Consider the following 12533-nt stretch of genomic DNA (forward strand, 5'->3'; position numbering starts at 1 on the left):
CCACTTGGCTGTCTGTTAGACATTCTAATTTCAAAGTGTCAAAAATGATCTCCTGATCTTGCTCCCACACCTCTTTCATCCAGAACCTTCCTTATCTTAGTTGATAATTGCATCTTTCCAGTTGCTCACATCCCAAATTTAGGAGTCTCTTTACTCCTTATTATACTTAATTCATCAGGAAACCTTTTGGCTTTACATTCAAAATATATCCAGAATTTAACCACTTTCGTCTATCACCACCCTGGTCCAAGCCATACTTATCTCCCACTGGATAATTGCAATAGCCCTTGTCTCCCTGCTGCCACCCTTGCCCCCTTTACAAGCTACTTTCAACACAACAACCAGAGTAATCCTTTAACATGGAAGTCAAATCATGTCACTCTTTATTATTATCGTATTATATTTCTAAAAGCTCCTAGAACAGTGCCTGGTATATATTCTGTGCTTGTGACTGAACACATGAACACCCATTCTTAGAAGAGAATACTATCCTTAGAGAAAGTAACTTACTTTCTCAATATCAGAGTAGCAGAATTTAACCCAGGTATTTGAACTCCACACTATTGTTCTTTTCACTATTCTATGCCTCCTCCTAGACATATTGATAGAATCCTCATGGTGGATATCAGGATTTTTCTGAGAAAGAGTGTTGTACTAGTAGGAGTCTGAGTTCAAATCCTGATTCTGCTGCTAAGCAGGCAGAATCTGAGTATAACTTTTTTGGCTTGCAGAAGGCAGTTGAACTAGATAATTCCTAAGGTCCATTTTAGAGCCAAATAAGTCCAGTGACACTGCAGAAGTTTCCCATTTTTCAACATCCATTCAACTAAAAAGCAACTTGAGAGTATCAGCAGGACAAGGGAGCCTACCAGATATGCTAATCTGATTCTTAGATTTCCAAGGACAGCCAGATTTAGTAACCTCGTTAAGTGGGGCAAGGTTTCCCAGGGCTGGTTGCTAATCAGTGACGTTTGGCTCAGTTGGCACTCTCAGTGGTAATGTATGCAAATGTGTATTGTTTGGATAAAACTGAGTGTGACACCCAGTTTGTATTTATTCTATGTATTTGAAATCAAATCCACATCCAAATTAGTGGTGTGATGCCTTAAAGTTTATAACAAGCCTTTGTGTGGTTTTTCTAGCTCATTGCATTAGAGCTCACTGTATATATATATATTTGTGCAAGTATTTGTGTTTATTCCTTTACCTCAAATACAAGTTTTTTGTCTCAAAATACACTTTCCCAACCCCAGGCAGCCCTTTATTCCAGCCAAGATAGGTTTCCTACAATATCTTTAATCTCGCTTTTTCTTTTCTTGAGACTTTTCATTTGTGTCTTCCTCCCTCCCTCCCTCCCTTCCTTCCTTCCTTCCATCTTTCCTTCCTTCCTCCTTCCCTCCCTCCCTTTTTCTTTCTTTCTTTCTTTCTTTCTTTCTTCCTTCCTTCCTTCCTTCCTTTCTCTCTCTCTCTCTCTCTCTTTCTTTCTTTCTTTCTTTCTTTCTTTCTTTCTTTCTTTCTTTCTTTCTTTCTCCCTCTCTTTCTTTCTCTTTCTTTCAGCTTACTTTCTCCTAATCACTTTGACTCAGATTATTTTTCTTAAAAAAGGCCTTCCTCCTTCTTTCTAACAATCCTAACTCATCGTCATTAAAGATGCAATTTACCTACGAGAAACCTTCTTTGGCTGCTTTCTTTCAGTCAGAACACGAATTTTCTCTGTGATTCCAGATAATCCTGTTTATTACCGTTAATAATTTATTATTTGTAGTTTTCGATGGTTTCTTTGCTAGTCATTCTCCTATAATAATGTACTTTTTGGCACTCACTGCATTGCATACTTCTTGAGGGTACTGATTTGTTTTCTAGATCCTTTAGACCTTTCTTTTCACGTATTAGTACAGGTTTGGGTAGCGAGAAGGAAACTCCCTAATAGTCTGTGTGTCAGTTGTCTATTGCTTCATAACAAACAGCTCCAAAACTCTGTGCTTAAAACAACCATTTTATTTTACTCATGGTTTGGGGCGTAAAGAAGTTGGAATGGTTTGGCTAGTGGTTTGTCTCGCATCCCTCTGATGTCAGGTGGGAAAGCTGGGACTGGAAACCTACTTCCATGACGACTTCTTCATTCACATACTGTTAGGTACCTTGGTGTTCCTTGCCCTGGCTCTCTCTGCATGGTGTCTCATCCTCCAAGGCCTCTCCATATGGCTTGGGCTTCTCAAGGCACTGTTGTTCCGAGGTATCACACTTCTTGCATCATGGTTGGTTTCCAAGAGGAAGAAGTCAGAAGCTGTCAGGCCACTTAAGAGATGTGCCTAGAACTGGCACAGTGACACTTTAGCCCTATTCTTCTATTTGTCAAAGCAGTCACAAGGCCTTCCAGATTCAAGAGGGTTGGAGAAATGAACTGCAGTTCCTGATGGGAATGTGACAAGGTAACGTTGCAGGAGCGTATGCAGGATGGGAGTCATCTGACTCTGCAGAGTAAATTCAGTGGTTTTATTGTGGAAATGCATTTGAGTAAAATGTATAATATATGAATTGGAAAGTCAAAATTTAGAATGTCAAATGAATGCTATTTTAGGTCAACCAATCAATAAAAAACAAACATATAGACCAAAATTTTATTAAGAGGATCTGCACAATTTGGTTCTGCTCTGAGGTACTGTGACCTAACTCATGACTAGAAAATGATGTGCTGTTGGTGGTATGGTAGACTCTGTTCTTTGATTAGGCTGAATGTAGTAATCACTACTTTTATCACAGCAGCTCTTGCTGTGTCAAGTGTAGTAATGGCATGGCCATGGTATTTTCTCTGTAAATGGGCTGGAATTTAGTTTGAAATCTAACTTATTAAAAAGGCATTCATGGCTTTTCCAGCTTAGCTCTCTAGTCTCAAGTGTCATCAATTCCAATCTTACAGTATTCTTTTTGGTTCCTCAGATTAACATATAAAACAAGCAAGAAAAAATTATATTTATTTATTAACTTTATTATTTTTTAAATATGTTTTAAACATGTACTATGTTTAAAATGCTTTGTGTACCATGCAGGATAAAAGATGAATTTTGGTTATATTGAATGGAATAAGATCTTAATTTCTGATTTTTAGGTTTACAATCCTGTGTGTCTGTTTATATTTATGTGTTTTAGGATTTGAGTGAGTTTGCTGATATAGGCTACGTAGAGAACTACCCACTTGAGCTTCCCTATTATTTATACTGACTTACCTGCAGTCTTAGGAACTGCTGATAATAGAATCTTTTCCAAAATTCTTAAAATTAAATACCCTTTACTGAAAAATTACTGGATATGGAATGAATCAGAAACATGTGGATTAAATTTCCCTGAAAATTTCTTTGGTTATAAAAATTAAGGGGAAAAAGTGTTTGGCCAGATGCATTGTGGGTGATGCCAAACCCACATTGTTTGAAAAATGTGTGTGCTGGTTAGATAAACAAACAAACAAGTTTTATTTCCCTCTTGCCTTGTAAAACATCACACTCACTGTAAAAATCTCAGGTCAGCTTTCAGCCAGGTTTTATAAAAGTTTTTGAAAAGTCTGTGGTTTTCTACTTTGCCTCATCATTGGAGGCAAACAGCTATATAGATGAATGTTCCTGAGAAAGCAAGTAAGCAATGCTGATGTTTCTCAATATATTTCAGTGGATTGAGTGATGTTAAGATGTAGTTGTGAGATTTGATTTCCGAATGCCAACTGAAGATTTTATCTAGAATAGATTACTTCATAAGAGAAGCAGCTGACTTGTTCAACTGAAACTGTTCAAAAATTTTGACATGACATATGTGAAAAGAAAATATGCCATTATCATTCAAACAAGAAATCTGAAACTAGTTTAGTTTACAAATCCTACTTAGTAAAAAAAAGTGTGTTAGGTTCAAAATAAATTTCATTGTAATGGTCCCTATCATTCTTCCATCCTCTTCATCAAAAGCGTCAAATAATCAGTTAAGCGTCTATGTCCCTGTACCCAGCACAATTTAAGGAGAACCACGTGGATATGGTCTCTGGTGATTAGATAGACACGGATATGTATACCTTAGTACAACAGAAGAAAGATATTAAGAAATAAACGGTACACAAAATATTTCTGTCAGTGGCCCTCACACTTAAGTATGAATAATTATCACCTGGAGAGATTATTAAAAATACAGGTTGCAAAGGCCTCCTCCCTGGCCCAGAGGTTTTGACTGAATCAAGGGTCAGGAATCTTCATTTTCATCAAGGATCTAAGTTGATTCTAATGAAGATTATCCAAGTAGTACAAACATGCATTTAGAAGAAGAGAAAACTTGAGGTTGCTATTGGGAAGAAGCACTAAGGAAATTCTACCTCAAGACACATGAAGACAAGGACAGTTATATCACCTAATCAGTACCAGTTTGAGTAGATGTTATTTTTAGACTATAATTATGAATTTCCAGAAATGCATGTTTGTTTAATAAATATTTATTAAATGGACAGATAAGTTCTTTAAAAAATAAAAACACAAATCCATGCCTTCATGAATTTTACATTCTAGTTGGGGGACACATTCTATAAAAAAGAAATAAATAAATAGCTTGTATATCAGGTAGTGATAAGTGTCAAGGAGAAAAAAAAGTGGGGCGGGGGTTGAAATTTTAGGAAGAATGGAGAGAAAAGTTCTTGTTAAGAAGGTGATATTTGAGTGAAACTTAAAGGAGGCAAGGGAACAGGGAACAGTCACTGGAATACCCTACAAGGAAAGCTTCCATGCTAAGGGAACAGCAATTGCAAAGGCCTTGAAGTGGAAGCATGGCTGGTGTAGCTGGAATGGAATGGTCCAGGAGAGTAGAAAGCAAAGAAGTGAGAGAATGTAAATAGGAAGGGGGTTTAAAGAAGACTTTGGCTTCTCTGAGTAGTATGGGATGACATTAAAGGGTTTGAGCAAAGGCAAAACCAACACAAAATGTTTTCACTCTAAATGAAGTGGAAATAAAGTGCCCATTTCCTTATTCTCTCTGTAGTGCCTATGGAGCTAGTAGTGTGCAGTATTTGTGTTGTGGGGATGTTTGGATGGATGGTTGTTGGAAACCCGACCCCGTCCTTAAATTATATTACAATATACATGGGGATTTTATAAATCACTTAGTCCCTGAACAGTTATTGTCCAAACTAGTCAATATTTGCCTCAATTTTTAGGATTCTCTTCAGCACATAAAATATGGAGTATTTTCATTTAAGCATGAAGTAAATGAGAATTTGATCACATTGGAAAGTTATTTGAAATCCGTGGATTAAAGTAGAGTGTATATATCTGTGGTTAGTGACATCTTTCATTTCCATTTCCAAGGACCTAGGGCTTTAAATAAACGTAATAACTAAGAGAGAACATTAAGAAAAATAAATGAGAATCACTAAATTTCCTAAATTAGGGAACCTAAGAAGATACAAACAAGTCATGTAGAATATCTGGGAATAACAAAGTGGTCCTGACCTCTTCAACATAATGACTGTTCAGTCACTAGTAAATTATAGTTGATATTTCAGATTATAGAGCCAAGGGGTGTTTATTTTCCAGGTTACTAAGATGCAGCTGGGCTCATAAGAAACATGCTGATGCTTCAAATGAATAGATAGTGCTCCTGTTGGAATGAGACTCAATACTCAAATAAGAATGGGCGACAGAGTTTGGCTATGTGAGGGTTCTTGTGTATGTAGTTGCCTGATTTCATTCTTCCTCGGCAACATCTTTGATCTCTTCTGCCTTCTAATTAATTAGCAATGCCAAGTAACCAGTATGACCAAATTTTTCTGTCATCTATTACCAGAAAGACATGTCTTCAAATATTTGTTCGTGACTGATAGATATTATTTCCTGGGCACTGAATCTTAGAATCTTTAAGTCCATACTATTTCTGTGTTAAAGAAAATGGGATTAAAGATACAGTCCATATTTCATAGCTTCCTGGATGTTAAAGATACTGGACCTACTTAACATTATTCTAGCTCAAGAAATATTAAAATAATTTTAAAATATTTAATAAAATTTTACAAAGGGTCACAAGAATAATGAATAGTGAATATTTGAGAATCAAATATTAGAAGTATAAGGATTAGTCTCATTTTCCAGATGAGGAAATGAAGCTAGTTGGCTCGCCCAATTTCACATAGCTAACCAATGTTAGAGCTAGGTCAATCCCATTTTATCTCACTCTCAGCATTAGGCTCTGGAATGTTCTACAAGATTAGAGTTAATTCTAACAAGAATTGTCTAAGAATTGGTGGATGCTATCTATGATTCATTACTGAAAGCTGCTACTCAAGATAAAGTGATCTGTCCAGCTCCATGTATGCATTTAACATAAAATAGGGTCATGGAATGTTAGAATGGGAAGGCACAGTGGAGAAGATAGTCCGACTCTCTCATGGTTTAGATAACAAATGTGTTCTGTGAGATTTGCATGCTCCAGCTGCATCCTGGCTCTATTTCATTTCTTCTTCAAGCTGATACTATTTTCTAACTCAGTGCTCTTCTGTAAATCATTACAGCTTAGATTTGCCTGACATGATTATTTGAATTATGCCAGCTTATTATCTTCATTGGCAGCAAAATAAAAAAGTCCAGGTCTTCTTCTTCTTTTTTTTTTTAAAGTCAGGTTTTCTGGTAGCAATCTCAAAATCTTGACTGCGTGCCACTTCTGCCGCTTTGCTAACCAGCCATTTAGAATATAAACTTTTGGATCAGAAAAATAAGGAATTCAAAGAAAAAGAAGCAATACTTGGTTGAATTGGCTTGGCTTTCTTTGCTTCTTTAGTATTCAAGTGGACAATTTGTACAATTTCCCTTGCTTTGATCTTAGCTGCCCACACTACCAAGTTGTAGGCACAATTACTTGCCCATCCCTCCATCCACAGACTTTGAAGGACATGGAAAAAACATCCATTGTTGAACATCCAGGCTAAAAGTGCCTGTAGTTGTTGCTGCTGATGATTTGGGCCGTATGAGGAGACAGCGCCAGCCAGGCCTGCCCCAAAGCCACCCACCCTGCCAAACCCTCAGTTTTGCCAACATCATTTCCTGAATGATGAAGCTCCCCGAAGTGTGTCCCCCAACATGCCCTTGGAAGAGCAGGAATGCCCAATCAGGAATTAATTAATGGAGAGAAGAAGGCAAGACAGAGCTTTCTATTTAACTTGGAACCATGATAACCGCGAAATGGCTCTTGGTGTTTTGTGAATCAGATTGCTGTCAAATCCATGTATTTTTTGATTCAGATACACTTCAGTGATTGTACTGTTTTTTGGTAAAAACTATTTGATGTTCATGACTTTGAAGTCATTTAGACCACGTTCTTTCTCCCTTCTCAAATAGAAGTTTTCATTTTGTCTACCACATAGAGAATGCAAATGCCAAACGGTCTGAGTTCACTTTGAAAGTCCAAACCCACACTCACTGGCTTCTATATTTGGCCAAATTATCCTCCAGACCTTACATCAAATGGGACAGGATGATGTCATAATGAAGAGTGCATACTATGGAGCAGATTACCTGAATTCAAGTCCCTTGAATGTACCTTCAAGGAAATTGCCTCATCTTACTTAGCCTGTTTACTTCATCTTCCAATGGGGTAGTAAAAGTACCGACTTCCTTGTAATACTGTACACTGAGCATTTGGGAACCTGACACACAGTAAGTAATTTATGAGAAGATTGGGGAGAACTAACTTTTTGGTAAGGCTTATTTACATTTGGGCATTTCCTTTTCATGTAAATAAATTGAAATGAGGGCTTCCCTCGTGGCGCAGTGGTTAAGAATCTGCCTGCCAACGCAGGGGACATGGGTTTGAGCCCTGGTCCGGGAAGATCCCACATGCTGCAGAGCAACTAAGCCCATGTGCCACAGCTACTGAGCCCACACACCGCAACAACTGAGACTGTGCTCTAGAGCCCGTGAGCCACAACTACTGAGCCCACACACCACAACTACCGAGACTGTGCTCTAGAGCCCGTGAGCCACAACTACTGAGCCCAAGTGCCATAACTACTGAAGCCTGCGTGCCTAGAACCTGTGCTCCACAACAAGAGAAGCCACCACAGTGAGAAGTCCGTGCACCGCAACAAAGAGTAGCCCCCGCTCACCGCAACTAGAGAAAGCTCACGCGCAACAACAAAGACCCAACACAACCAAAAATAAATAAATAAATAAATAAATTAAAATGAATTCCTTATTAATAAAGGAAACTAAATAATGAATTATACAATGTTACAGATTGTTAGTTTTAAAAAATAATTTTTAAATATCTTAAATGGGTATTACTTATATAACAATTTCTGTCCAACATATTGCAATACTGCTACCCATTATTTTCCTCTCTTTCTCTTTAATGCTTAAGCCCAAAACAAAGTCTTTTCTCATTTTCGCTAAACCCAAATCAATATTGCCCTCTTATTTTCCTTGGTCTCCATACCCCTGAGTATATACCAAGTGCATTTGGCATTATCTTAGTTTGATTTTAAGAATATTTTCTGGATAAAGTCCACTAATAATGGCCAGAGATTAAAAGTAAATAGGAATGCAATTTGCAAAGATAAGAAGGCAAGAGGAAAGAAGGAAGAATAGGTCCAGAGATGCCAAAAATAATGAGCTAGAAAGTCCAATTATAAAAATTCTTGTAAGAAAGAGGGAGGAGGTATCAAATCTACCTAACACCTGAGTGCTAGTAAACTAGGTGCCAAAGTTTTAGTAGAATTCACATGGCTCCTGCTGATATATGAGTTGTATAATTATGGAGGTTTTTGTTAGAAATGCAGAACAGAGCTTTAGTAGCAACCAGGCTGTCAGCGTTTTGCAGGTGACCCTAAGGAGAAGGAAAGCTCCTCAGTAATCCTGGGACTTGGTATATAAGAGTGAATTTGGGTCCTGAGTTAATGATCCCCCTCAAATGACTATTGTAAATTCATCTGACTATATATATTTATATAGAGTGATAGAATAGAGTGATTTAGAGTAGAAGGAGGAGATGTTCTCTTCTGGGCATCTGGGAACTCTTCCCTGATTCACTATCACCTGAGCACTGAAAGGAAAGAAGCAATCAATCAGGCAAACGTAGTGACTAATAGGGAACCTTTAGAAGAGCATTCCAGGCAAAGGCAGACATATGTAAAGGACCTGAGATAGGAAGGAGCAGATGAAGGTGAGGTTTATTTTCTTCTTTCTTTAGTCTGGCCCTTTGGTCTCATGTGGCTTAACTAGTTCAGAGCATAAATGGCACCAAGGCCTATGTATTATCTTCAGTATGTCCTTTAATTTTGATGGATTCAGTGCTAATATTGATATTATTGAGGTCCTTTTTGTTTTAAAATGCGTCCTGCAAATGGGGAAGCCAACATAGAAGCAGCTGCTCCCACATGTGATTTTGATTAGGGAGTGTAGGAAAGCCCCCTACCCGATACTGTGTGAAAGGGACCTGCTATCCATTTATTAGATTGCCTAGAATTCAGCTGGTTGGCTTTTGATGACCTCTTGGTTTTATAGGGAATCATCACTTAAAAAGCAGGTATCCTAAGGGGCATAATAATTTAGCAGGAATTTAATTTTCTTACAGATGATCTCATGAAAATGGATACAAGGAGCCCTGGAGGGAGGGAGGAAGAGGAGGTGGGGAACCAAAGCCTCAGGGAGAGAATGAAAAGGTGTAAAAGAAAAATTTTACTTACTTGTTAATTCAGCCTCAGGACTCCCTTAATTACAAGGAAAATTTCACTGCTGATTCCTAAAGCCTTTCCTGCCCTGGTTCTCCCAGCTCTGGTATTGGGAGCATTAGTATGGAGGGGCGGGAGAGAGAGTCTCAGGAATATGCAGTCTTTATGAGTGAACTTCACAGTCATGTTCCTGGGAGAGACTGCAGGCATATCATTGTATGTGTCGTGATGCCAAGATTTATAGTGCAGTGAAAGGAATGCCCACTCCATTCCTGTCTTTATTGCCTCGAAAAAGGCTAAAGAGGAACCTGCATCAAACAGCAAGCTCTGTCCTCTGTACTTGAGCTTCCAGAATTGATGGAAGGCACTCACTTTACTCTCCCCCACTGCCTAACTCACAACAACCCAAAGTCTCTCGTGCCTTTTGTCCTTCATATGTTCCATGATTCTTTCATCAACTGTAGAGTCTGTATTTTTAAAGTAAGTCATATATTGTTTATAATATATATGATGCCTTTCATTGTTTGAATACTTTGGAAGAGTTGTAATAGGTGAAAAGGATTTGATGGTGGAGCTCTAGACCAGTTGCTAGATTTTATATATTCTTATGGACATAATTCCCCTTTTAGATCTTTGCTTGATCATGGTTTTGAAACTCAACTTTGTTAATGGGAAGTCAATTTCACTACAGCTTGGTCTCTCTGATCCTAAGTTTCATCATCTGTGACCTAAATAACCAAAGGATTTTGGTTGAACGTATCATGAACTTGAACGTATCATGGCTGTTCATACTGTACCATGGTTGTTCTGTCACTGGTTATCAGTACTTGTTGGAGTGCTTCAGTAAAGGTCTGATTGTGTTTGAAGTTGCTCAATGAATCTTTTCCACTACCATGAAGCCTGTCCCTACAGGCTGAAAATGCACTGAAAATACTACATATTCACTGAAGCAGACAGCCTAGGAAGTGTGGTAATTGAAATGCCACTCACCTTCTCAGCTCTGAGAGGAGTTACTTACATTTACTATTCTTTTTTTACATCTTTATTGGAGTATAATTGCTTTACAATGGTGTGTTAGTTTCTGCTTTATAACAAAGTGAATCAGTTATACATATACATATGTTCCCATATCTCTTCCCTCTTGCGTCTCCCTCCCTCCCACCCTCCCTATCCCATTCCTCTAGGTGGTCACAAAGCACCGAGCTGATCTCCCTGTGCTATGCAGCTGCTTCCCACTAGCTATTTATTTTACGTTTGGTAGTGTATATATGTCCATGCCACTCTCTCACTTCGTCCCAGCTTCCCCTTCCCACTCCCCGTATCCTCAAGTCCATTCTCTAGTAGGTCTGTGTCTTTATTCCTGTCTTACCCCTGGGTTCTTCATGACATTTTTTTCTTAAATTCCATATATATGTATTAGCATATGGTATTTGTCTTTCTCTTTCTGACTTACTTCACGCTGTATGACAGACTCTAGGTCTATCGACCTCATTACAAATAGCTCAATTTCGTTTCTTTTTATGGCTGAGTAATATTCCATTGTATATATGTGCCACGTCTTCTTTATCCATTCATCTGATGATGGACACTTAGGTTGTTTCCATCTCTGGGCTATTGTAAATAGAGCTGCAATGAACATTTTGGTACATGACTCTTTTTGAATTATCGTTTTCTCAGGGTATATGCCCAGTAGTGGGATTGCTGGGTCATATGGTAGTTCTATTTGTAGTTTTTTAAGGAACCTCCATACTGTTCTCCATAGTGGCTGTACCAATTCACATTCCCACCAGCAGTGCAAGAGTGTTCCCTTTTCTCCACACCCTCTCCAGCATTTATTGTTTCTAGATTTTTTGATGATGGCTATTCTGACTGGTGTGAGATGATATCTCATTGTAGTTTTGATTTGCATTTCTCTAATGATTAATGATGTTGAGCATTCTTTCATGTGTTTGTTGGCAGTCTGTATATCTTTTTTGGAGAAATGTCTATTTAGGTCTTCTGCCCATTTTGGGATTGGATTGTTTGTTTTTTTTGTTATTGAGCTGCATGAGCTGCTTATAAATTTTGGAGATTAATCCTTTGTCAGTTAAACATATGGAACGCTTCACAAATTGGTGTGTCATCCTTGCGCAGGGGCCATGCTAATCTCTGTATCGTTCCAATTTTAGTATATGTGCTGCTGAAGCGAGCACACATTTACTGTTTTTTGTTGAAATAGAAAAGAATGGTTCAGTGACCTTATGCACTGGTTTGATTTTTAGATGGATTAATGTGACAAAACAGACATAATAGAGAAGTTTTAGTAACCACCCAAACAATTTCACCCAGGCAGCAAAATATAAGCCATGATAGTGGATCATCATTGTTTGCACCATTGTCCAGTATTTATAAGGTTGATAATGCTATGGGCAGGCCAGGGCCATATCAAAGAACCTGGTAAATCATTGTCTCCTTTCTGTAAGTATTCATTTCTAAGAAAGAAAATTATTATATATTTGTACCAGACATAATAGCTTACAGCACAGTTTTTTGTTTGTTTGTTTTTTTGTTTTTTCTTTTTTGCGGTACACGGGCCTCTCACTGTTGCGGCCTCTCCCATTGCGGAGCACAGGCTCCGGACACACAGGCTCAGCGGCCATGGCTCACGGGCCCAGCCGCTCCGCGCCATGTGGGATCTTCCCGGACCGGGGCACGAACTCGTGTCCCCTGCATCGGCAGGCGGACTCTCAACCGCTGCACCACCAGGGAAGCCCTACAGCACAGTTTTAAACCTTTATTTAATCCCAAGAACAACTTTATCATATAAGTGTTATTATCAATCCTAATTCTGTTGGTGAGGAAATTGAGG

General features: G+C 38.4%; 1 protein-coding gene and 1 non-coding gene across 2 annotated transcripts in view; one reads left to right on the plus strand and one right to left on the minus strand.

Moving 5' to 3' along the window:
• TRHR (thyrotropin releasing hormone receptor) overlaps positions 1–12533 on the plus strand; it is a 562879-nt gene that overhangs the window by 112563 nt on the left and 437783 nt on the right. The gene's annotated exons all lie outside the window — the stretch shown is intronic.
• LOC117308767 (U6 spliceosomal RNA) lies at positions 11774–11877 on the minus strand. Its single transcript, XR_004522948.1, has one exon. It is a non-coding gene; the product is annotated as a U6 spliceosomal RNA (small nuclear RNA).

This window comes from Tursiops truncatus, chromosome 17 (genome assembly GCF_011762595.2).
Source record: "Tursiops truncatus isolate mTurTru1 chromosome 17, mTurTru1.mat.Y, whole genome shotgun sequence".
Taxonomy (NCBI): Eukaryota; Metazoa; Chordata; class Mammalia; order Artiodactyla; family Delphinidae; genus Tursiops; species Tursiops truncatus.